At 41.5% G+C, this 25,503-nt stretch overlaps 1 long non-coding RNA gene across 2 annotated transcripts in view; it reads right to left on the reverse strand.

The window, feature by feature from the left end:
• Positions 1-25,503, reverse strand: part of LOC139693946 (uncharacterized) — a 354,833-nt gene that overhangs the window by 252,068 nt on the left and 77,262 nt on the right. Inside the window, exons 1-2 of one of the 2 annotated variants that reach the window (XR_011702078.1) lie at positions 11,719-11,791; positions 8,857-10,540 (exon numbers count right to left, since the gene is read on the reverse strand). This is a non-coding gene — a long non-coding RNA (uncharacterized lncRNA). Of the gene's footprint in view, positions 1-8,856; positions 10,541-11,718; positions 11,792-25,503 lie in introns of those variants that run through there. The other variant, XR_011702079.1, reaches the window with a different exon arrangement.

The following is a 25,503-nucleotide window of genomic DNA, read 5'->3' on the forward strand; positions in this document are numbered from 1 at the left end:
TGCAATTTGGAAGGTAGCTATGAATTTAAAATTAGTTGTTAGGAACTCCCAACCAATGGAATGACGCATTCATTTTTTACTACACACTGAATGTATAATGTATAATTGCATTTTGCATTAAAAAAGTAATTTTCCTTCCAAGTTGGCTGTTACCAAATCCCGTTTAAGTGAAACAAGCCGTGCGTTTAGCATTAATGGCGTTTGCTCCATTTAAAACTTTGCTTCAAATTTCTTAAAACATCATACTCAGCCAATGAATAAAAAAAACGTTTTCGCAGACGCCGCAGAAATGCCATTTTCCCAGCATAAATAAGATTTCAAATCTGAAAGAAAAAATAATTTTCTCGTTCATGACTTTGGATCAACAAAGTAATTCTGTGAGTTTCCTCAATGTGGAGTTTCTTACACTGATCGCATAGTCATTTCGATATAGAGAGAAAGAATACTAAGATAACAATGTTTTAATCAGAGAGGGTACCACCTCATACACAAAAAACAAGAAAATGGGATTAAAACCAGGTGAAAGAACTGCTACAATTTCGAATAAACTATCAAGTTACGTTTTGCCCGAATAAATTCGAGGAATTGACGAAGAAACAAATCCTATTTGCCGAAAAAATCGTGTGCCAAATAAAAACAAGCACGAGGAATGATATAGGAATCGGCTATCCAAAAACGACGACGGGGGATGCCAAAAAGGTCAATGATGTAAAGAATTTGTGCAAGTACAAGAGGGATATTATTATCACGAAAGTAGCAGGATCGTTTTGCTGCAAAGGAAGTTAAAAGAAATTTTAAAGGAATCTTTTATTTCGACAGGGGATTCTAAATAAAAGAAAGGACGACTCTCTTCCTCAACTTTATTTACAAGGAATTCAAAATTCGATCTCCTCTCTGTCGAGTAATTGAGGATATAACTCAGAAGGCAAAACTCACGTCTAAATTGGATTTCTGTTGAACGTCAAAGAAAGAATTTCCACTAATAACTACGGCACATTCCATTGCAGGGAAACATCGATCACATTTGACACACAATTGAGTCCTTAGCGTTAAAAAGTTCAATTGCACATTTATTCCGTGTGTCTATTCATAGCGAAAAAGAAAAATGGGTCAGTAATAAAGTAAAACTGATGAAGAACTACTAAAAATTCATTGACGAATGCCGTTTATCTGCTGGAGAGGTTTGGTTGGAACCCGGTTACTATAACAATTTTGAAAAGAAGGAGACAATTCTTAAAAATAAAAATCATAAAAAATCTCATGATAATCAGAAAAGGAGAAGTGCAATTATAAAGAACCCTAGCGAATGTAAGTGATGAAAATTAGAAAAAAACCACTAAATCGTTCGGATAGTATAAGAGAAAGAGACAGTCCGGACAGATTTCTGTCAGTCATTCTTTCCTTGTTCAACTCACGATCGCAAATATATCCTAATTTAAAAAATAAAAAAATAACTAAACCTTAATTCTACTTTTTTCATTAGAAAATTTTAATCCGAAAGCTCTGATCGCTTACAATTGCATTCACGTCTAATCAATGAAGGTTGGTGTCATACCATATTCCCGCTAGGCGACTTGGTGGGCATGATGCAACTGCAGTAATCTGTTCGACGTATGTATCGACGCGCAAAAGACTTATGAGCAAAGAACATAGGTCTCGTTTCCCCATAAACTTTATTCTTGGAAGGACTTCAGCAAAATGGCACTTAATTTAGACATGTAGCCAGCCATCCAGGAAGTCTTTTTCGCAACCAAGTTTCGCTACCGATCACGGGTCGCTCGGTTATTTTACTAAATAGCAAACATTTCGAACAAATATTGCGAGGTTAAAAATAAGTAGAAGTGGAAATGACACCGCTGGTTTATTCGAGTTGAGTTATATAATAGTTTCCTCACTGTAACAAGTTTAGAATTTCAGCGTAGCAGGAAGTTAAGGTAACATTTATTGCCTTTGGAAGATAGAAATTAGTTCCTGGAAAGCTCATAAATAATGGTTCCATAACATAACAACAATGGTAGATGCGTGAATGGTTACCCAAATTCCATAATGCATTTTCCACTGTACATTACAGAATAGATATCATGATAATTGTGAAAGGTGGAAAATTATACGAAGCAACATGACGATAATACCACTATACCTACATGATGTTAAACGCTGCTGTTTTATTTTCAATTATGTTATCGTACCATTCCAACGCGAAAAAGTCACCGTTACTTTATAAACAACAAATTTGGTTAGCACCACATATGCATACTAAATCGTGTACAAAACCACACTAAATAGCCTCAAACATTGGTATTTTCTTGAGAAATTGTTTTCAGTATCCAGCACTCGTACTGCTATTAGCGATAATAATTTATTAACCTAAACATCTTTGAAAATCAAATTTACACCTGCCAACTTTTCAAAATCATCCAGATTCATTAATTTCCTTATATTTATTCTTCAAAAGTAAAATTCATCAGCGGTATTCCGTTCATTGTGCATAAGTAAGAGTAACTTCCGTAAAACTACCGTCTTGTCTTGATTTTTAAGCTATTTCTCTCAAATTAAGCTTTGGCAAATGAATAAGGTAACGCAGCGAAATAAATAATCGAACCATTTAAGCAAGTCGCAATCATCTGGTCAATATTTGTGTGCTATAAACAACACTGGCAAAATATTTACTTACACACTTACGTCACATATATTCTGAAGCTGTGCCGCAGAACCGACCATAAGGGCGACTTATATTAGCGGTGGGATGTGAAGCAGTATAATACCAAAAGCCACTATCTTCTTCTGAATGTTCTTCATATACCAGTGGTCAATCCAATATACTACCTTGATCAAAAGGTTCCCGGAATAACCACCGCGTGGCGCTCCCATCGTTCCGATTTGAGTTCTGTTTTTTTTGTTAAATTGGTACATCTGTTGTTGATATTCCCTTTAAATCTTAGTGTCATAACTTGACATTTGCAAAAGTTACGTAGCCAAGAGTACATCTATCTCTGTGTGTGTTGGCGATTTTTTACAATTGCAGAAATGGATTTAAATTTGCAACAACGAACTTGTATTAAATTTTGCGTAAAAAACGGATTTAGTGGCGCACGGACGTTGGAAATGTTGGAAAAGTGTTTCGGCAACGATTCTCTAAAAAAAACGGTCGTTTACCAGTGGCACGAGCGGTTCAGAAGTGGTCGTGAGTCAATCGAAGATGATGAACGCAGTGGCAGACCATCGACATCGAAAGTCGGTGAAAAAATTGATAAAGTAAAAGAAATGTTGGTCAATAACCGCAAATTAACCATCAGAGAAATAGCGGAGGACTTGAACATTGCCTATGGATCCGCCCAAGACATTGTGGTTAATGATTTGGGTTTCCGTCGTGTAGCAGCAAAGTTGGTGCCAAAATACCTCAATTTCATGCAAAAAAGAGACCGTGTTGACGTCGCAAAAGACATGATTTGCGAGGCTGAATCCGATCCCACATTCATCAAAAGGATCATTACTGGAGACGAGACGTGGGTTTATGAGTACGACACGCAATCCAGACATCAGGCAAGTGAATGGCGTTCACCAAATGAGCCGAGACCAAAAAAAACCACGTCGTTTTCAGTCAAAAAAGAAGGCAATGCTGACGGTTTTCATGGATTACAACGGTGTAGTGCATCATGAATTTTTGCCAGAAGGCCAGACAGTAAACAAAGAGTATTATTTGGGCGTTATGAGACGTTTGCGTGAAGCAATTCGCCGAAAGAGACCAGAAATGTGGGCAGAAAACTCGTGGATTTTGCACCATGATAACGCACCGTCGCACAGTGCTATCATTATTCGTAATTTTTTGACGAAAAATGCAACAAATACCATCCAACAGCCACCGAATTCACCTGATTTGGCTCCCTGTGACTTCTTTCTGTTCAATCGAGTTAAAAAACCATTACGGGGAACGCGTTTTAGCAGCCGAGAGGAAGTAATGGAAAAATCGCAGGAAGCACTGATGGACATACCGAAAACCGACCGTAACTTTTGCAAATGTCAAGTTATGACACTAAGATTTAAAGGGAATATCAACAACAGATGTACCAATTTAACAAAAAAAAACAGAACTCAAATCGGAACGATGGGAGCGCCACACGGTGGTTATTCCGGGAACCTTTTGATCAAGGTAGTATTACTACATTTCGGTGAAAAATCGACCTAACTAAAGAAAATTTTTCAATTAAAACGAAGTGATTTCCCGCAAAACATTTTCCCCCGATTATGAGAGAAAAATTAACAATTAAATTTCAATGACCAATACTTAATGGTATTAATTACAATATCAATACAGTGGGAGGTTCCTCGAAGAAGATTTCTACTAATTTTCTCAAGTGTAGGTATTATCTGACCTGATTATTGATTGCAGGAACTCTAGCAAATACTAGTCGGAATAATATGCCATCAAAGATTTGGGGATTATATTAGTTCTCATTTAGCCTTCCGTTCTTACTTTCACAAACAGATATTAGCTAATGTCAATTATAAACTCTCCAATGGAATTAACTACTGCTACGGAACGTTTGAATCAGAAAAATTAGGGCCGGAAGCTTCAAACCCATAGGGCTGTTAGGTCACATTAAACGACTAATTTTCACAAAAATGCGTTCAATGATAACCTAAAACACCGGGAAAACTCTGCATATGACTGAGGTTAAAGATTAGAAACGAAATACGGCAATAGTCTCAAACTCGATTTGCCAAAGGTTCGAATGATAAAAAAAACGATTATTTCTTCAAATTGCATACGTGGAATACCTGTGAACCGCTTGCCTTGCCTTAGTTTCAACAAAAAAGAGCTTTGTGTGAATCGGACGGAGCAAATGTAGAAACAGTGCAGTATTTACGTCGGCCAACCGTGATTAACTTAGATCCCGGGGAGAAATTAAGTTTATCAACGCAAACTAAAAGTTAAATCAGCCAAAAAATCTAGCGATGAATTGGAAATGCAACGCACAAACGGGTGCTTGCAATTTAACGATCACGGACGATGAAATGCACACTGTACTAATGCTACAACGTGCAGCTAATCGCGTTATTTTATGGTGACACCGTGGTGTCACCATACCTACACACTTAATACATGTAACTCCAAGAGTCTACGCTTCACTTGGTTTTCCCTAACATTTTCACACTCAAAAGACGGCATTAACAACGCCTAATGTCATTTCATGAAGGGACAACCAGTGAAAATTTCATCGCAAGCAAAGCTGGCGTCTGATTCAAACCGTATTATTGACTTCCATCACCTCAGCACATTGAATACATTCCGTTCCTAGAACTTATGTTGTACCTGGTGTACGAACGTGGAGTAGAATAAAATATGCTATACAACATTCTGAAACCAATTTCGATTTATATCTGAAGAGGATTTTGATGATTCCACACGAATTCTTGAAAATCTCATTTCACCGACGAGACTGAAACGTGGACGACAAGTCGAAAAAAGGGCACTCGTTACATTTCAGTGCCTTTGCATCGCAGTTTTTACACCACCGCCATCCGTACCTATGGTACAGGCAATTGTAATCGATTTATACCTGATATCATTACACTTTCGCTAATGGAAATAAAATTTGAACAAGCCACGATAAAATTGTTCTCTTAAAATGGTCTACCCGGGAAAATATCCTTTATCTTCCACTACAACGCATACCCAAGCAAAATTTCACGGCAGAAAGGGTGACTGCCGCAACTCGTGAACTGACGACATCGAAATTTAATAAATGTCCACTCGCCAAATCGAGGAGTATTGCCTCAACTGCCTCTTTCAAATTATATTCTATCGAATGCGTTTGCTCATACACATTATAACGGCGAAGGTACATCCTCCGAAGAGAAGGAATGAATGCAGTAATAACTACTCACATAGATGGGAATACGCATTTCCGTAATTTTATGTTTTTCCCGAATGTCATCCCAGAAACAAATTATCATTTGCAAGTTTTTCTCCGGACGTTATTCGTCTTTAGTCAAGGCAACGTATCACATCAACAGGGCCTTCCGTAAATGGTGCCGAAAGAAGAATTATAACTAAACACCATTGAGTGTATTTTAAGTCTTTCTTTCCAACATTTTGATGAGTAAGAGATATCCATTTCGCGTGAAATTCACATTATTAGTTATTATGCACATAACTGTTGACCATATGCGGAGGATGGGGGGATAAGAGGAGCCCTTGCGACGAATGTAATGCGGGAAATGGTACGAGAGAATAAGAATTGAAACCACCGGTAATGAACAAGTATGACGATTGAACGAATATAAGAGTCAAATCAGTTGACGGATATAAATGAGAAGTGAAGGTAGCTAGAGCGGAAGTGTGCTGAAAAATGATTTGTGAAAGTGCACGAAAAGATTCCCGTAACTATGAACATTGAGTTTCCGAAATAGGAAAGTATAAATTACCCAAAATAAGTGTGCAACGATATCGGGGAGCTGCACGGAAAACATTATTAGAAGGGAATACCTTTTCCTACGAAAACTTAAAATAAGAATTTTCTGACTGCGTATAACGTTAAGGCTTTAAATAAATAAATGTATGCATAGATATGTGTGTGTATAAATATATACATTCATATGTATGTATTTATGTTTATTACATGCATACAAAACTATTTCCTCAATTCATTCTACATAATACGAAAATTTCGGTTTACATTTAGACAAAGCTGAGGGCGCACTTGATCAATATCAAGAATCAGACACCCAACTATATAAATCATGCGTTATTCTAGAATAGTAAATTTAAAATATCGATTACTTGCCCTATTTAAGGTTATAAAAAAATAGGCATGGTACAAAGCAATGGCAGATCGTGACAAGGCACGCTACGTCGACTAACACACTGTCGCCCAAGTCTCAAACTCTTTCCATTATAAATTTTTCACAACTGTAAAAGAATCGTCCCGATTTTAAAATAAACGGATTTTCACTCATTCAAACATTTAAGTCCAGGGCCAAATGAAAGAGGGAAAGAATATTCGGAAGACGCGATATGTTGTCAATATTTCATGCCCCAAAGAAACATTTTATTGATTTTTCATTTGGATACAATAATTTTAAAAAACCTTGCCGATTAGCTGCCGTTTTTCTATTCGTTAAGAACATGCACGGATTAATTTGCGAAATTTTAGGTGTTTGAGTGCATTAAGCATTATATGCACATCCCTACTGCACACAACCAGGTAATCGTAAGAATGTTGTAATCCATTACCACCCAGGCAAAAGATTTCTAGTTTGGATTCGAGGATAGGGATGTGCTAATTGTTGAGCAAATTCAATACTGTTAAGTTTAAGATATTTTGAATTCATTCTACTGTTCTTAAAGCTCACTACCATTGCCACGAAGGAACTTTTTCGCTTAAATTACTGCAGAGAATATTGTTCCGAAACTGAGATCAATCTAATGATCTCTCTACAGTAGGCATTTTGACCGTCATGCGTGCTCATCTAGAACAATGCAGTGGAATAACGAATGAAATGTTTCACTGGGGACGTCGAAGAACTTTCACATACTGATACATTATGCCCACTTCGTAAGGAACGGAGACGTGAACTATGAGAATTTTCATTAATTGCGCTATACGCGAGTACATGGCACGACCAAGTTTGATGACCACAACAAAAAGGCACGAAATTAAACATTCCTGACGCCAAAGAATCCTGCTTGCAACCTTGCGCATTTGCCCTTTTACTAACTCACGGGCTGCGTGCACGCGAAGGGTGCATATACATTAGGGATTAACAGTAAAACAATACTGCTGCACAATGATATTGATTGTTTACGATCTAATCGCTAGGTATGAAAAACTGTAAAATCGTTGACTCCTCAAGGCAGTGCGATTGCCCAACATCATTACAAGAGCCATTGGTCAATTTTTGTGCAAAATAATTCACAAAATGCACAACGAATTACAAGAAATAAGATCAGTTTAAACATATAGAAATATATATTTTTTGGGAACTTCACTAAGCGTACGCAGTACACCTAACACACACATGTAACATTGCCTCAACGTCAAGTCCGCAAGAACAGGGAAATGCCCAAAACCTGGTGTAAAAGCTAATGGAAAAACTGGACTATGGTTAAAAAGAACGCTTGTTATCGAGTAAAGGTTACTCAGTGGCCAACAACTCCCACTGAATCTGACTAAATGAAGCATGATTTTTAAATTTACAGATTAGGAAGCTCTTTGGGAAGAAACAAGTGAGCCGGATGTACACGCATCGACGACAATGTTATGATTCTTACCTCTTAAGGAAAAGGATTGCGAAAATCTTCCATAAAGTGAAAAATATACGTTATCCCGGAATTGTTTTTCAAACTTCTAAAACTCCATGGAAATGCACACACCGCCGGGAATGATTAGCAAAACGTTATTTCGTTCGATGCAAAAGCAAATGGCACTTAGTAAAGATGTCAAATTTACAATGCAACAACGCCAGAGCGTAAAAACTCATTCGTATTGACCGGGATCCCTATCAAGACGAATGATTTTTACAATCTGAAATCGCATTGAAATGCACATTTAACGGATGACTTCGTTGGAAGTAACTGTTGCGGCATCTCCCACAAGTTTCTAGGAACATGTAAAATCTAAATAGACATCTAGTCATTCGAATTAACATTGTGAGTAAAGATGTATTGGTGTATTTCTTAAACGAAAAGTCTTCGCCAACCATGAATACTCACTCACTCACTATTCTCGAATACTTGGGGGAATTAAACTTCCCCACATAGTTTAACACACTCGATGGAAAAAAAGAGAAAAACACACGCCACAGTCGACAAAATAGGCGATCAAAACCAAGTAACTTAAACATATTTTTTACCTGTGTAAAGCGGTGGGCCGTTGCGAGTATGCCATCTGGGATTGGGGAGCCATGCCCCCGTGGTCGAGGTGGCCAACAGCCTGGACGGTCTCCATTTTCTACGCCGACACCTAAAAAACACCTTTTCCTTATCCCGTCTTCACCTTTACCGGTGTTCTTCCTCTTCTCCGAGACTCCTCAAACGCACAAACTATTGAGAATTCTTTCGACGGGATCCCTTGTTATGGACGTCGACATCGCCAACACATCGAAGGCACCAAAGTGGAAGCTTAATTACAATTTCTATGGTCTTATTGAATTTCCTACTGATTTAATATATACTTCCTCACATCAATAGCAAAGAAGTGAACGGGTCTCCGGTTTTAGGAGGAGTTTTCACCTAGGACATTTTTTTACCCTACACAATTATATTTCCCTAGTAAAATTCACTTTTTGAACATTTTCAATACGATTTCTTTCTTTGTAAGAAAAATGGCTGCGTTGTAAAAAAATTGCAGGCCTCAACTCCCTAAATCTTCTCCTACCAAAAACTTTTTTTTTTCAATTGCCAACCCTTCTCCTTTCCTTATGCCACACACATTCCACACGCACGGAGAATTGAAGTAGTGTAAAAAATTATAAAAAATAAGCAACTAGATAAAAAAAAAGGTTTGAACACACGCTCTATTTTTCTTTTGAACGACGACACTTCTCGAGCACAAGAAACACTAAGTTGCAGTAGAATCAGCAGAAGCACATCCTTTTTTCCCTTATTTGCCAAACGATACGCCAGGTGTCTACTAAATTCGTTTTTGGAGGAGAATGAGGGAGAATATGGACAAGAAGCTGTCTCGCAGGTCAAGTAACTGACGAGCAAAGTTCAATTAAACTTGGATTAAGGCAAACGACGCATTCACGCAACAACAATGCAATTATTTAGTGATTCCCTATATCCTTTTACAGAAAATTTGCGATCATACATTTAAGACTTTGCTCAATACGGAGGGCAACGGGATGTATTAAAACAGGTTAATAGTCTTACATTAGGATTTCCATATGATCCTCGTTTTATTACATGACTGGGGATATTAATAAATACGTGGCCAGAAGACTGAAATGTATGTATACACTATACTTTCTCCTCTTTCTTCCTCACGAATTTATTTCAAACGAGATGTTTCAAAACTTCCGTCGATATTATTTCCCAGCAGAACAAAACGAATTTCATGTCACCAAAGAAAACTAAGGGTTAAGGAGAATCCCTTACTTAGACAACGAGGGGGAGGCGGCATCCAGGGTCTCGTGTGTGTTTTGAGGAATAAAAGGCGTTTTCTGAAACCCCTTATTCTGTCCCCTGTCTCCTTTCGCAGCCTTCCTTCCTCCTTTACAAATATCCTATCCGTTCACTGTCTGGCCGATGAAACCACAAATAATACGGCACGCGGGACCGATCCGGTCCAGAGCTGAAGGAGAACAATAGGCCACAACAACATCTCCAACAAATGTCTCGCGAATTAATCCTCTTCTTCCGCACTCTCACTCGAAGTATCCGTCTTCTTTTTCAGCGAAGGGCGGGCGTCCTCCGCCCGCTAGGTTCCTCCCCGGAGCGGTAATCCACGTCCGCCGGGACCCGGGCCGAAATCGTGGACTTGGCCGGCGCTGGGGCTCCCGCCGCGCTCGGCGCCATGCCGTAAACAGTCAACTCCTGGTCGAGAGAGGCGGCAGCGAAGGACAGTATGACGGACGCAGCGGCGGCGGAAGGAGAGAGGGACAGGGATGAAAACGAGATATGTCGAATTAGCATCAAGGATAGATCACGATCACATGAAAGCACAACCATTTGGGAAGTGGAAGACTGCGACAAACTTGAAAAACATTTAGGGCATGCACACCACACATCATGGGAAATTACACCCTCTCAAAGACCATGAGTATTCAAATTTCAAAAGTAAAAAAAAAGTCAACATAGGAAGGCCCAGTAAGCACTGATCCAAGAGCGTGGAGACGGTCATATAACGATAAAATTACCGTAACTCCAAGCACAAATTTACAACACTTGCCATTCGTACGGGAGGGAAAATTTCCAACGGCGCAGATGCCGTTTGAGGTGGATGATATAGCATTATGATGAAGAGGAAGATTGGGAAGGAGAAACGAAACTACAAGGAGAAGGATTGGGTGAATGGTGGGGGGTGACAAAGTAGGAAGGGTAGGGCAAAATAGGGTGAGAGAGAGGGATTTTTCGAGAGGACATCACAACATTCACATTCCTGATAGGGAGTATTATCTATCCCGCACACAGTCGCACAACCACACGCACGCACACAATTTATAGACCATTACTCCTAAAGCTACCACATTCACCCCACCACTCCCAACCGATACCAACCATGCTCGTTCCCCTGCCAAAATATATTGCCTAATACAAAAACAAAGTGTAAATTACAAGACTCCAAGGATAAATGAAATACCATCAATGAAATCAACGATCATAACAGGAACCCTGCATGAAGGCAGCATCAGCAACAACATCGGGATGGTGGTACACCCACGCACTCGCTCACTCGCACACACACACACACGCACGCACGCACACACTCACACACACAAACATTACGGCGATGCGCTGGCGTTTCGTGGAAGGAGGTGGTGCAGAATTTCCGTTCCCTTATCTCCACGCTGACGCCTCTGCGTAAAACCGACGCGGGCGAAGTATTTCAACGTGGTGTCCGGCGAAAAAAAATTCCGTCAGCGGACACACCACCCGACGGGGACCCGCTGGTGCAAAAGTGGCCCGGGCCGGGAGGCCATGGAAGACCCCCCGAACGACCAAAAATCGAGATGGGAGAAAAAACTAGGAAATTCCATTGGAAAATAACCTACCTATGTCGAGACGACGATCCGCATGCTGCATGGCTTTAAACGTCACCACGCCATTTTGCACGACGCCTTCCACGTCCCCCGTTCACAACAGTCGAGAGGAAGTAGGGAGAGGGGGCGGTTGGGGGGGGGAGAGAGAGAGAGAAAAGGGGGGGAGGAGGCAGAGGAACTGTGGAGGGAGAGAGAAGAGGCAAAGGGGGAGGGGGGAATGGGAGAGGGGATGGAGGCGGAGAGGAGGCAGAAGAGATGCGGCCAACTGGGAGCAAGTCGCCGACGCAGCGGAGCGTCGAGAGGACCGCGAGGAGCGTCCGCGCTACTCGGTTGCCCGCTTTCCCTGTCGCCGCCGCCTCTGATCCTAAGGGACTCCACGTAGCTCCTCGGTGCCATGCAGTTGTATAAAAAAGGTCATACGGACGCCTCCGTATCGCTTGCTCTCCCAAGGGATGGAGGGAACGAAAACAACCCGTCTACCACTCGAAAAAAAAACTCTCCGCTAGATGGGTCTACGGCGACCACGAGGGCCAGCACGCACACGTGTATTCGATCTACAGGGGCGGATAAGGGGCCTCCTCCTTCCTGCGCCGACGGCAGAAGTGAGAGAGAGTCACTCGTGAGTAGTGCGTAAAGTCGAAGGTTGTTCCTCGTTGGACGTATTAGCGCTAACGCCGTCACGACGATGTGGTAAGGGCGCACATTTTTTCACTATTTTTTTCGTCCGGACGAAAAAAATTGAAACATCACGTTTTGGATTTCGGGGACAAGCAGTGGCGCAGTTTCTGGGAAGAGAGGGCGGTTAGGAATTGGTTTTTGGGGGAGGGGACGGGGGGATGATTTCATCAACGGCTCCCGACGATGATTTTACACCTCCCCTTTCGGTTCACATCTGGAAGATGAGAGAAATGAATTCTGGGGGGGCAGGGGGGTCGGTAAGAAGACTGAGAGAGAGAGAAACGTCCAGTTCCCCCTCTCCTCCGATATACAATAATACATAGACAGAAGGGATCACTCGCGTGTAATATAGAACTCCTTGACTCTTCTTTCACAGCACCACACCACACGTGGATGGAGCATCGTCTCCAGGAAGATAGAGAACTGTGCTCCGACTCGAGGGTAGGATTCCATGAAAAAAATAAAGGAAAAAAACACCCTCAATAATACTGCACTGACGAGAGAAGACTTCTTCTGTCCGATGCCTCGGCTCCCGCGCTGCCGAACTACCGTAAGGCAACGCACACACACAAACTCGCACGTTCTCTCCCTCAACACATCTCCCGCTCCCCCCACCTTCCCTCCCGCCTTGACGGCCCCGCGTGGCCCACGCCTTTCTCCCCAAACTCGAACTTTCGCCCTGTCCGGAGCAACGGGGCGAGTTGGTCGCGGGGAGTCCACGCGTCCAGGTTGTCGTCTATCCTCCGTACGAATCGTCGGCGTGGCCGTGTCGCGGCCGTGCAAGCTGCCTCCCAACGCACACGCACGGGCGAGGAAAGGGAAAAAAAAGTCGTGGCCCTCCTTCCTCTTGGGGGCCCCGCGGGGCGGATAGCCCCACCAACAATACCACGCTTTGGTACCCTCTTACTTATGGTTTTTGATATTATTTTGCAGCTCCTTCAGATTTGGCGAATCCCCTTGGTCTCGCTGATTGTGGAATAGAAACCTCCTAGTCGTGAACCTCGTGACACTAGCCGAATTTTTACAAGTTTCTCGGCACCTCGTGCTTTTCGCCACCATGAACGGCAACGTCGCGCGCGGACGAGGTCCTAAAATCCCAATAACGCACGTTTCTAAACGGAATGGGACGGAAAAGCGCGCGCGCTTGGGAGTTCAACTCCCGAGGGTTGAAGAGGGAATAAAACCTTTTACAGGAACAGTGTGTAGATTGCAGGGGGAGTGCGGGGAGGGGCGAAGCGAGTTGGAACGGGGAAACAGTGGGAGTTTACGGACCGGACAACTCGTCCCAGCTTCTTCATTCCGTCCATCCATCTCTATTCGTCGTCCATCATCTTCCTCTCATCTTTTTCCCGCGTTGCAGTATGCCGCGTTACATGACGGCAAACTCGCGATCGAATATTCGACATTTTCTTCGATTCTCGACTCCTCGACTAATTCCTCTTAGTGCACTTATCTATTTATTTTTAGACTAACGAAAAAAACCCATGCCCATAACCCCAAGCCTTCGCAGGACTCGGTCGAACCATCAAGTGTGTGCTTGGGGAAATATTAATAATTAGAGCGCTGTGGGGAGAGAGAGTACTAGGAAAGTACTAACTGGAGGAGCGAGTGGGGTATCGAAGAGGAGGAGGAGAGAGCCGTATTACGCTCTGGTGGAATGGTTTGGGGGACTAGGGACGGCAGAAGGGATTGGGGGGAGGGGGAGCGACGAATATTTAGGGGGTTGGGGACGGGGGAAGTGATGCGGAAGAGGGGCGGGAGGGAGAGAGAGGGGAAGGGGCTCGAGAGTATAACGGTAGGGGGAAGTGAAAGGGCAGTTTGAAGGGGGGTGGGGCGTGAGGGGAAGGGGGGGGAGGTAGAATTGCGCTCCCGCAAGGCAGACGGCAGCGCCGCCTCGTCGGAAGTGCACGTAGACGAGCGTCTTGCTCGGGTCGCGGCGAAGGCCGGAGGGAATGGAGTTGGCGGGCGGGAGAGCGTCGCTGTGCGGTCCCCGGCCGCGAAAAATCTCTAATATCGTCTCGCGAAATGCGCCCGCGAAGGTCAAGTCAACTCTCTTTTGTCTCGTGCTCCTTCGTCGAGGACGACTCATCTACCTCACAACGCGGCGCAGGTTTTTTTCCGTTCGCGTTGGTAGTCCCGAATTTCTTCTCCTCGTCCGACCTCCTCCCCACCCCTAATCCTCCTCACCCACCACCCTCGAGTAATCTAGTGCATGGAAGCAAACGACGTGCGTCACGTGTTCTCTTTCTTAGGGCTGTCGAATCTCTTCCAGCCACGGGGAATTGAAATCACATTGGAATGGTCCTTTTCCTCATGCACGACTTCTGTTGCATCATCTAGCCGAGGTGGATTGTTGACGAATGTAAGTGTGTCGATTTCCAGGTTGTCTTGCCCGATCGTAATCGCACCCTCTCGTTATAGTTTTTGCATCGATTATCGACTCATCTTTCATTCGTCTATTTTTGAGGGCTTTAGTTTTCTCCTTGCTTCTTTGAGATTGCTGCATGCATTTGGCGATGGCGGCGTCTGCCCCTCTCCCGAGGCTTTTAACATGACTTCTAGTGCCCCCGAGAGAATGAAATTGGATTACTATGTGTACTGCTTCGCTCCCGTTTTTTGAAAAATAAAATTTATAATCAAGGATAAGGTTCTAATCGTGTTTGAAGGAAAGTTTGAAGTCCAAATTTTAAAGGAATTATTTCCGAAATTTAAAAAAAAAAGAAAATTTTTTAAAAATATTTATAGGCTGCGTGAAGTTTTTGCTGCATTCGGAGCAGAAATGAACTTCGTATGCGTGTGTTCAGTTTGGATTCATTCTCCCCTATAAACGTATTTCCACGCGACGAAAATGGTTTGAGCTGCGGTCCGTAGTTTGACCTTGAAAATCTCCGTTGAACAAAAACCACAAGAATGCTCTCAACGAAGACATAAGCCTGCCGTAAGAGCGAAAGGAACATCCAGGATGCGGCCTCTTTTCAGGGTCTATCAAGAGTTATTGCGATGATTAAATTTTACATCTAGGTTCGCTCATCAACGGTACGAGGAAAGTTTTATGGTTTGTATGTGCCCTTTACCACTCCTTGGCAGTTATCCAACTACTGCTGGAATCTTTATGAATAAAGTTTTCCGCAATTCTTACATGGTTTTGTGGTCCTTCGCCAGTTATATGTTCGCGAATAACTCCGGGCGCATGCAGCGGATGAAGAGGTAAGTCTACTATACTCATTGAGTTCATAGTTTTTTATATCCGAAGCGTTTTTTTTTCAAAAGCATTTTTGAAGAATTTTTTTTACAAGGTCTTCCGGTTTTTATCGATGAGTTATTGCTATTTGTTGCTCATCCGAATATGCTCGCCAAAAGTCGTTTTGCTAACAAATTAAACCAGCTTTCAATAGATTCAGCTTTCATTTCCTGAAAATTTAGGAGTTTTCTAATACTTAATCTGAGACTATAGCATATATAAATGGTTAAATGACGAGGCTTTGGTTGGTACGACGGAATGATGTGCGTGGAATCCTGCGATCTATAATTTCCAGGTCTGTCTGCTCCGGATTTGTAATGTTGGTACGACTCGCAACCGTATAAGCTGGCAGAGTGGAGTGAGAAAGAGAGAGATGGCTGCAACCTCTTCCCCCCCGCCCCGCTCCACCCGGCGGGTCTTCCTTCGGTGGCGCCCGGACCGTGATGCCAAACCCGCCGTAGAGTGAGGACATAACATATATTACCGAAACGCAAACAAAATTGAGGCTTACTCAGAGGAATTAGGTCGATAGCTGTGCGATGACAGAGATCGTGTGACCTTAACCTTCACGCACACTCGTAAAACGCTGAACGTTTTCTTTTTCTGAAATTAAGCATTTCGAAATCGAGAACGTGCGTTGGCAGTACGAAGCGAGAATGCAATAACTGCCACCGTGGAGTTAGTTCTTCCTCATTAGGAGGATCCTTCCCTGCGTGTGATGACTTCCAGCGCAAACAACGGAAAAGAGGTTCAGAAACGAGGTTTTAAAGGCGTCAAAAGTTATGCAAATCATCGTTATCTACAGTTTATGGTTTCCGTTCGTGCATTTCGTATGAAATGCGTCGTTTGCGAAGAATAATCTCACTGTCAAAAATCGACGTGCCGTCATTTGCAGTTCAGGTAGACTTGATCTGTAAATTGCGTCGGAATATCGCTGGAAAACACTTTCACGTCTCCTATCTCACATCGTCTGAAACATATATGTGGTAAGTAAGCATTGCTTGCTACTCCGTCATAGGTGCATTTATCTTTCACAGTTGGTAGTCCTGAGAACGTCTGAGCCTTGGGAACGACCTTTGTTACAGATAGACTGCGTATGAAATCTTTACTAAGTATTCCTGCTGACGGGACGTGGACTAGTGAAAGGAATTCTGCTGCGAAAAACAATGTGCATGCATAAGTTAATATGACTTCAGTGCGTAAGCCTAATTGCCGCGGTTTCAGTGAATTAGCTACAAAAAGTGCCTACTCGGCCTGTTATTTCAGTGAACGCTTAATTTTTGATGCTTGCAATGGAAGGAATGCTGTTACATTTTCTGTTATAGTTGAAACAAGCGTTAATTTATAATCGAAGAAAAATTTATTGATCAAGAGAGTGTTTGCGTGCGCACATGATAGAGCAACGCCTTAATTTTCTCATGTACAAGACTGAACCAATCGTCATCAATCTGTGGTCATATAAAATAATGTTAGCCTCAAAAATAAGTAAGTTACGACGATACCGTAATGATTCATATCGTAATATCCACAATTGAAAATAATGTAGCTGTTACCGTAACTCCGACCTTATTTTAGTATGTCTTAAATGTATCCTGAAACATATCAAAGCATTGAAACGTGGATATTACTAAAAGCATCGATTATCCGTTGTTTTCAACCAAACCGTGAATCCGGCGGACGTTTTCTTCGCCGTCTGCTCTCCTGCAGCGCCTTTGAAAGAGAGTACACAGCGCACCATCTGTTGACGGAAATCCAACCTACTTTAAGAATAGAGTCCGTGAATTCTTCTTTCATGCTTAAACAAACGACTGGTATTTGAAATCCGATGGAATGAAAATCGACTCACGGAACGGGAAATAATGGTTTTCATTTCATAGTTTTCCACTTTCTTAAGTTTCAACCGACTGCTGGCAAGATTATAGCGGTATGACGCATTTCACCTCTCTCTCCCAACGTATTATAAATCTAGCCAAATCTATTCATCTCCTTTCGTAGCTCAACTGACCTAGTAACTCTCGTCGACTTCTTTAAATGTGTTCCTAAAATAGCATGAAATATTAAAAATCGTTTTTATAAAAATTATTAAAACATTTCAGCCCAACTATATACTTGTTTTATCTTTTACAAAGGATATCTGTCATGGTTGTACAATTTTACCATTCCATAAATAGCAACACGCAACTAACAACATTAGTTAACAGTTCCGCGGTTCATAATTGCAAAAATATTTGTACATGTCCGTAATCTGATAACGAAATTTAAATTCATTAATTCAATTCAAGTTTTTCCTATTGATATCCAGAATTAAAAACCTAAAACGGAAACAAATATTTCGTGAATTTAAAGAAAACATCTATCTAAATATATTTGTGTAATAAATCGCTTCTGTGGCCATGGGAAAGATTCAAAACCGACGTACATTAAATTATTAGTTAATTGATAGTTTTATTCCTAATACAGGTCGACCAACGCAACGGCCCGGCGAAATTTCCAACTTTTTCCCGGAGTGATTGGGAAAAAACCCGGGCTTGGGTTGGGTTCCAGCCTTTTCCCTGGGTGTTAACTGTGCTAATAGTATAACACTATTTTTAACAATGGGTCGAGCATAACACACCAGCGACGTAGCCACTTCGACTTGTCCCCAAAATTTCGTGCCAATAAACAAACACATAGCATAACTATTCGCGCATTCCTTTATCTTGCTTTGCTTACAAATTCCAGTCTTTTGTCGCGAATGATGAAAAAAGTAACCATCGCGTAACTGACTCTATCCTGACTTAAGCTTTTATTTCAAGCGGGGATCGTCTGATGAGCATGTAGGGTAATCCTTTGCCGTTGAAAATCATGTGCTGTTGGCTCAACTATCGCTCAATTTGAATCTACACAATTCCTCAGAAGCCGTCGAAACGGCGTGCGGCAGGGTATGCCCATGTATGGGCAAATAAAAGCTAATGAATGCATATACGTGAGCTGTCCATAAAGTAATCTCCGTTTTCGTGCTTGAGAATTAGTGGAGGTAACCGAATGTTCGCTGTATTAACACACACAACAGGTCAGTACGCCTCGAGCTGCAGTGGTTGGAAAGTCGTGCCGCTTGCGGTTTGTTTACAATAGCGAGTCAAAATGAACAATACAATTGAATTACCCGCCAAATTTGAAGTTCGTTCGGTGATTATGTTTTTACTGGTAAAAAAAATCGAAGTTGCTGACGTTCATCTGGAAATTTGTTCTCTGCATGGACCAAATGTGATGAGTGACTAAGAGTTGCGCGTCAGTGTTGTCGTTCTTTTAAGAGTGAACACAAATGTCCATGATGATAACGGGCGTTTTACGGTAACTGAAATATTTAGAAAGTTTTCCATAGATTTCTACGATTCTGCTGCATGGAAATACGATTGAAAAGTTAGACTACTACATGTTTTGTGCTCGTGTCGACGAGGAATTTCAAGATGCCATCATCGGTTGGTTGGGATCTCGGGCGGCAGAATTTTATGCTGATGGAATCCGTAAATTGGTTCAGAGATGTGGAAAATGTTTGAATCTATTTGGCAAATATGTGTAAAAATAGTAGAGATATGTAGTTTTGATATGAAAACAATACATTTACTGTATCTGTTCCAGTGTATTTTTTATGGCATATCGGAGATTACTTTCTGGACAGCCCCCGTATGTATGCTCATACCTGTATGCACAAAAACTCGAACAAATACACGCATACATACTAATTAATATCGTACAATTATTTGTGTTTGACTAAATCATAAATTTTGGTTTTTTATGTAGAAGTATTCGGGTGGATGGGTTCGATTTTGCGCGGGGGTGAAGAATAGGTACTTGAATCAGTCGGTGACGGTGTCCCTCCATCTCTTTCAATTTACGCCAGTGGTGGGGTCTACCAATATAATTTTGGTGCGGCAATAATTCCCTCGATAACGCAAGAAAACTTGGCTGTCCCGTAACTTTCTGAGAGACTGTATTGCCTACGCTCTTCCCGAACCCAGCGGCCCCGACCTAATTCTTCCGACGCACCCGTAACATCGCCGCTATAGTAATTACGACGTGGTGAAATTTCAAATGCATACTGATTTGTTGGATACATTGGAAGAGTTAGTTATCGATATAAATATCTTGATGTATCGACTAACTTTCAGTAGTTCAAATCAAGAAATTAGTGTTTATAACAAGGTGATGATTAACGTTTATAAACTAGGTGATACCAAGCGGCATGTTCATAGCCTTATTGCAGACATAAATAGCTCATACAAGCTGGGTGAATAATGAATAACTTTGCAGGTGGTAGGATTGATGGCAGAGACGAAGAACGAGCCTGGTCGCTTGTGTTTTTTGTATTTCATTGTTAAAAGCAAAATTTTATATATTTTCTGATAAAAATCTAACAGGAGTTGCCGAGATCGTATTCTTATATTTCTCCATATTGGATGGCAACTCCTTTCCACGCGGCACATCCCGGATTGACTTCCGGGATGTGCCGCGTGCCGAATATTAAAACTTTTCGTTGGAGGTCAGGATCTTACCTAATGAAGACACTGCAAGTGCAGTATACTGGGTCGAACAGAACGGATATTATATTCCGGTGATTTTGGGGTTTTTCTGCTTAGAAAATGCTATGCTGACGCTTTTTCCCTCTTCCCTAATTCTTGTCCGTCGCTCATACCCTCTTCTTCATATTCCAAAGGGAGAAAATGACTTCAGTTTTCTAAAAACCCTCGAGAAATAGTAACTCACTTACTGTAAGACGTTACCACATCCTATTGAAGATGATTGGATGACTATGAATTACATTTGAAATGAAATAGCTCTTTCTGATTAAATGATTATGGCTCTGTGACAGGAAAATACAAATGCAGACATGCATTATGACTTGCATTCAGCGACGAATAGTAAAAATATTATGATTTTTTTAGAATTTTTTTAAAATCATTAATCTGACATGAACATATTTTACTCCAAAAAGGTGGGGTAATCAAAATTAGGATGCCTTGGAGGCTATTTTTGGATGGCTAAAGGCGAAATTCCATGAGGGAGGCCTTTAAGTATTCTTCATTTCCATGGCGCTCTTCACTTAACTGGTGGACTGTAATAATGCATTAGGCGTTCCTGGTGAGGTATTTTGTATCATAGAGCACAGTAAGAATGGCGCTTAAAATCTGCAATCGGTGATGGCAGCATTTAAAATTGAGGAAAACATATTTAACGACTAAATGTGAACGTTAATGGAGAGAGAGAAAACAGGTGTGGGGAATGACTGCGACTAGCAAGAGGGCAGATTATCACATTATTGATGGATTGATTCTCCTTTTTTATTCAATATCATATACGAACTATGAGGTGAAAAAGCCTCATGCCACTATTGCAAATAGACTAGAACTTAGATGTAGACAGGAAAACTAATGTATTTTATTAGTTTAGAAGAATGTTTGCTTCTAGAATCGTTCTTCCTCGCCGTGAATTTCCTAACCAGCCTCCTTGTGGACGAAATAGGCAATAGACGAAAATATGACAAGTAATTAATTAAATGCTACACCCACAACACATATGACCAGTGTTCCGGTGTAATTGCTCGGAATAGCATGTTTATTCAAATGTATACATATGTCTAGAGGATAAAATAGGAAATGGATAAGACAAACATATCAACAAGGAAAAAAATCACAACAAAGTACTATGCCACCCTACATTTTGAATGATTTGAGTGCACAAAATCGCGCCTTGATAAAAAAGCAATAAACATTTGCATGGCGTAGGAAGAAAACAAAAATAGTTCTTTTTTTTACGAATTTATAATTCGTCTCTTTCTAGAACGTATATGTTGTAAATGGTATTGCACGGACCAAATATTAATATCCGCATATATTTATACTTTTTAGTGATACTCTTTCGTTCTTTTGAATATTAATTCCACGTACATTTAAAGACAGACACGTGAAGAATTGGTGGCAGGACTGAAAGTAGAAGGGCAACTTCGTCGAATCAGGTTTGCGGATGACTCAGCGTTAGTTAGCCAATCAGCCAGCCAGCCAGAGGGTTTATAATCATAAAGTAGCGTGTTAACGAATCAGTGAGATAGATGTGGGATGAGAATCGACCATAAGTAAACATAGGTTAAGAGGTTCTCAAGAAATATGACGGCCAAAGTCAACATTTAAGTTTGGGGACTTCGTGGTCCTTTCCTCAAAGGGAAGAAGTCTACGGCAAAGGAGAACTAAATGAATTGGACGCACCTTGAGGCAATAAAAGGGAAACAAGCTAAGAGACCAAGCTAAGAGATCAAGAGACAAGTAAATAAGGAAAATTAAGAAAGATGTAAACTAAAGGAGGTATCACGGGGTGACGAAAGAACACTGAATCGATAAAAACTAGGATCCGCAGTGGATCAGTCTCGGGATTGAAGCACGCGTACTGATGATGATAGTTTTAATTAAATTTATAAATGCTTCTACTTCTACATGCTACCGGCAGTTTATTTATATGGTCATATAGACTCTTACAGAAGATGAATAATTGTTCGTGGCAGCAAAAATGGTAATCTGTTTAAGTTTATGGGACAAACATGAGAGAATGAATGTGAAATTCGCGGTTTGTGAAACATTTTGGATTGGATGCACGTGCGATGGACTAGTATGGAAAGAGTGTCCTCCGCGTCTTGGAGAATATTTAGAAGGATTCGACGAATAAATCTTTAAAAACATTATGCATCCGGTTTTGATGGCGTCCATGAACTCATTGAAAGGTTTCTCTGGTTTGAAAAAAATTCAGTTGAAGACGCAAGAATATATTAAAATATTTTCGCCAGCCTTCTTAACCCTCATCTAGGATTTTAATTCTTGGGGACTCGGCACCCGGAATCATTCTGAAATTCCACCAAGCGGGCGAAGTTCAATACGGAAACTGGGAAACGACACGGAACTCTTCTTGCCAAGGGTGAAGAAATTCCGTCGAAATCTAATAAATTCCGAGGAAAAAAAAGAAAAGTATTCTTCTCTAAAAAAATACCAATGCTGCGAAATTATTATTTAATCGGAATGTTATCGCGCACAAATCGACCAAACCGGAAGACATTCCGTCCAACGGTTTTTGGATTCGATTTGCAAATGTCGAGTAAAGGCAACGCTGAAATTATTCTCAATCGATTTCCGGGTGCGTTGCGGTATTACGTCAAATTCAGACGCATGGTGGCGACAACTCCCCCTGCCCTCTCGTACCTATTTTTGTGGGAAGTGTTATCATTGTTTTTCCGGTCTTTCAAGAAATGAATACAAAAAAGGAGAGAGAGAGACTCTGTCGGAGAATCGAAAAAAATAGTTTTGGACTCTGCTCCCGACAAATTACGCCGCCATGTTAAGCGGAAAGTCGTGTGAGAAGCGTGTGGCAGGAGATGTCAAATCATCCCAAATTAAAAGTTGACATCATTGTGAGAGTACAAAGGCCGACAGCGCCCTCGTACAAGTTGGCTCGGAGGAGATATTAAAAACAGCGCGGGTTTCCCAAAAGGTTTCAATTATCTTCAGAAAAAGAAGGCCTACTGGATTGTTGGAGGAATATTCACTGCAGGTAACTTAATAATCAGTAGCTACCGTTATGAATTCTCTGAAAGCAACATCTTACGTGAATATTTAGTCAACGATAAATCATTTTGGTCATTGGCCAGGAGACTACAAGGGAAACGTCCAACTGCGCATTCAATGGAGGGAGAAAACCGAGAAATTGTAGCAGTTACGAAGGTCATCAACCTGGGCAATCTTTCAGAAAAAAATCATTGGTGCATAAAACGAAGGACCCCGCGCGCCCAAAAAGCTCACAAGCGCTATGTTATCGCCTCAGCCAAGTGCGGAAAGACAGCCTCGAAATATAAAAACAAACGAAGCCCGAGAAAATTTCTACGAGAATACTGAATAAACTAGCTGGAAAAATAACACCTTATTTAAAGACAGCTTTTATAAGTCTATAGACGAAGGTTCAATGGCGTGCGACTGAAATATCCCCCACATTAGCCCCCTTTATATAGGCGGAAATATGGAGGGCCCGAGTAATTACCTATTTACTTATTTAAATATTTTCGATACTGCAAAATCTCTGAGCATGCCATCGTTAGTAATACGAAGTGCATAGATGCTGACAATTACTACGAGAAGATGGCAAGCGTACCGGGAATGCTTGAGGGAAGAGGATAGGAGCGTCTCGATTCGGGGTTTGAGGTGCAGGTAATATTAAGGCCTTTTGATAGGCACAGATCACTCGAGTATATTAAAGAGACCGCGGGAGCTATTATTATCCCACGTTAAAAAAATTGGCAGATTGGCCGACCAGTGTAACAAAAAAAGATAGACACCATCACTCATAGGTTACAATACGCCTTCTTCCCATGCACAATTCATTTTCACAACGTAATATCAATGAAGCACCGCTAAATGTTTATTGAAAACGTAACATAAATCTTAATTCAAACACACCTATTACTTATGCTTTGCTTTCGGGAAAATACATCTATGGCAAGCATGCAATGCCATATACTCGTAAAACTTAGAAACACAAGATAAAAGAATCCTCACAGTGTTGTAATCTTGAATATTTCCCCTGGACTACATCTTATTTATACATCTTCGAAATAGAACGCTCATCGGCGACGCACACTTATTTGTATAAAAATGACGGTAGAGATTTTTAAAACACAGAAACACAAAGAAATGACATTCACATTTGTAGTTTTGACGCTTCGACGGTACGGCCTTCATCATCATTACATATACAAACATATATATATATATATATATATATACACACACACACACACACACACACACACACACACACATATATATATATATATATATATATATATATATATGTATACATATACATATATGTGTATACCTTGATGTAAGGGCCTGTGCGTTCCGATGACCCCTAGAGCTGTGCTGGCGGGGGTAATAATTGCTCCTGTTAGGGTCACCCATAGGTCGAAGGGTAGGAGCCAGACGAAAGGTAGTCCACGCAGCGTCTGTTCCACAGTGAGGCGGCTGCAAAGGCGTCTGACCCCAGTGGGGCGGCCAGTAAGTGATGGTGTCGCGTTAAAAACACTATTGAGGAAGGCAACGGGAAACCACCTCAATTATCATCCCAAGATTTACATGATGGACAAAACAGAGATTTTGAGTCCTGGCAACTACGGGGCTCGGCACAATCGGCCGTGTGTCGTGCCCGGCAGCGGGGGAGGCAAGGCTTCCGCGGTCGTCATCCTACGAAACCCTTGCAAGAGAAAACCAGCAGCAGCAGGACAGAAGACGCAGGAGAAGAAGACCAAATTAGTTAGAATAGGAACGTGGAATGTTAGGACAATGATGAGGAAAAGGAAACTGGAGAATATTAAGCGAGAGATGGAAAGGGGAAAAATAGAAATTTTCGGTCTATGCGAGATGAGATGGAAGGATAGCGGGGATTACTGGAGTGATAAGTATAGAATAACATACAGCGGGGGGGACGAGAGCCAACGAGGTGTTGCCATAGTATTAAATGAAGAGGTAGGAAGAAGCGTAGTCAACATAGAGCAGGTAACGGACAGAATACTACTAGTAGAGATAAAAGCAGAACCGACGAACTTGGTTATTATTCAGGTATACATGCCACCGAGAAATCATAAGGAACATGAGGTCGATAGGATATACTATCAGTTAGAGGATATAAACGCGTATGTTCCTGCAGGGAAACATTTGATAGTGATGGGGGATTGGAATACAACGGTAGGCGAAGGAAGAGATGGTGACGAGGTCGGGAAATACGGTTAAGGCACGAGGAATGACCGCGGGGAGAAGCAGTTGAGTTCTGCAGGAGACAGGGGTTAGTCATCAACAACACTTGGT

Source organism: Hetaerina americana, unplaced genomic scaffold (genome assembly GCF_022747635.1).
Source record: "Hetaerina americana unplaced genomic scaffold, ioHetAmer1.1.p SCAF_5, whole genome shotgun sequence".
Classification (NCBI taxonomy): Eukaryota; Metazoa; Arthropoda; class Insecta; order Odonata; family Calopterygidae; genus Hetaerina; species Hetaerina americana.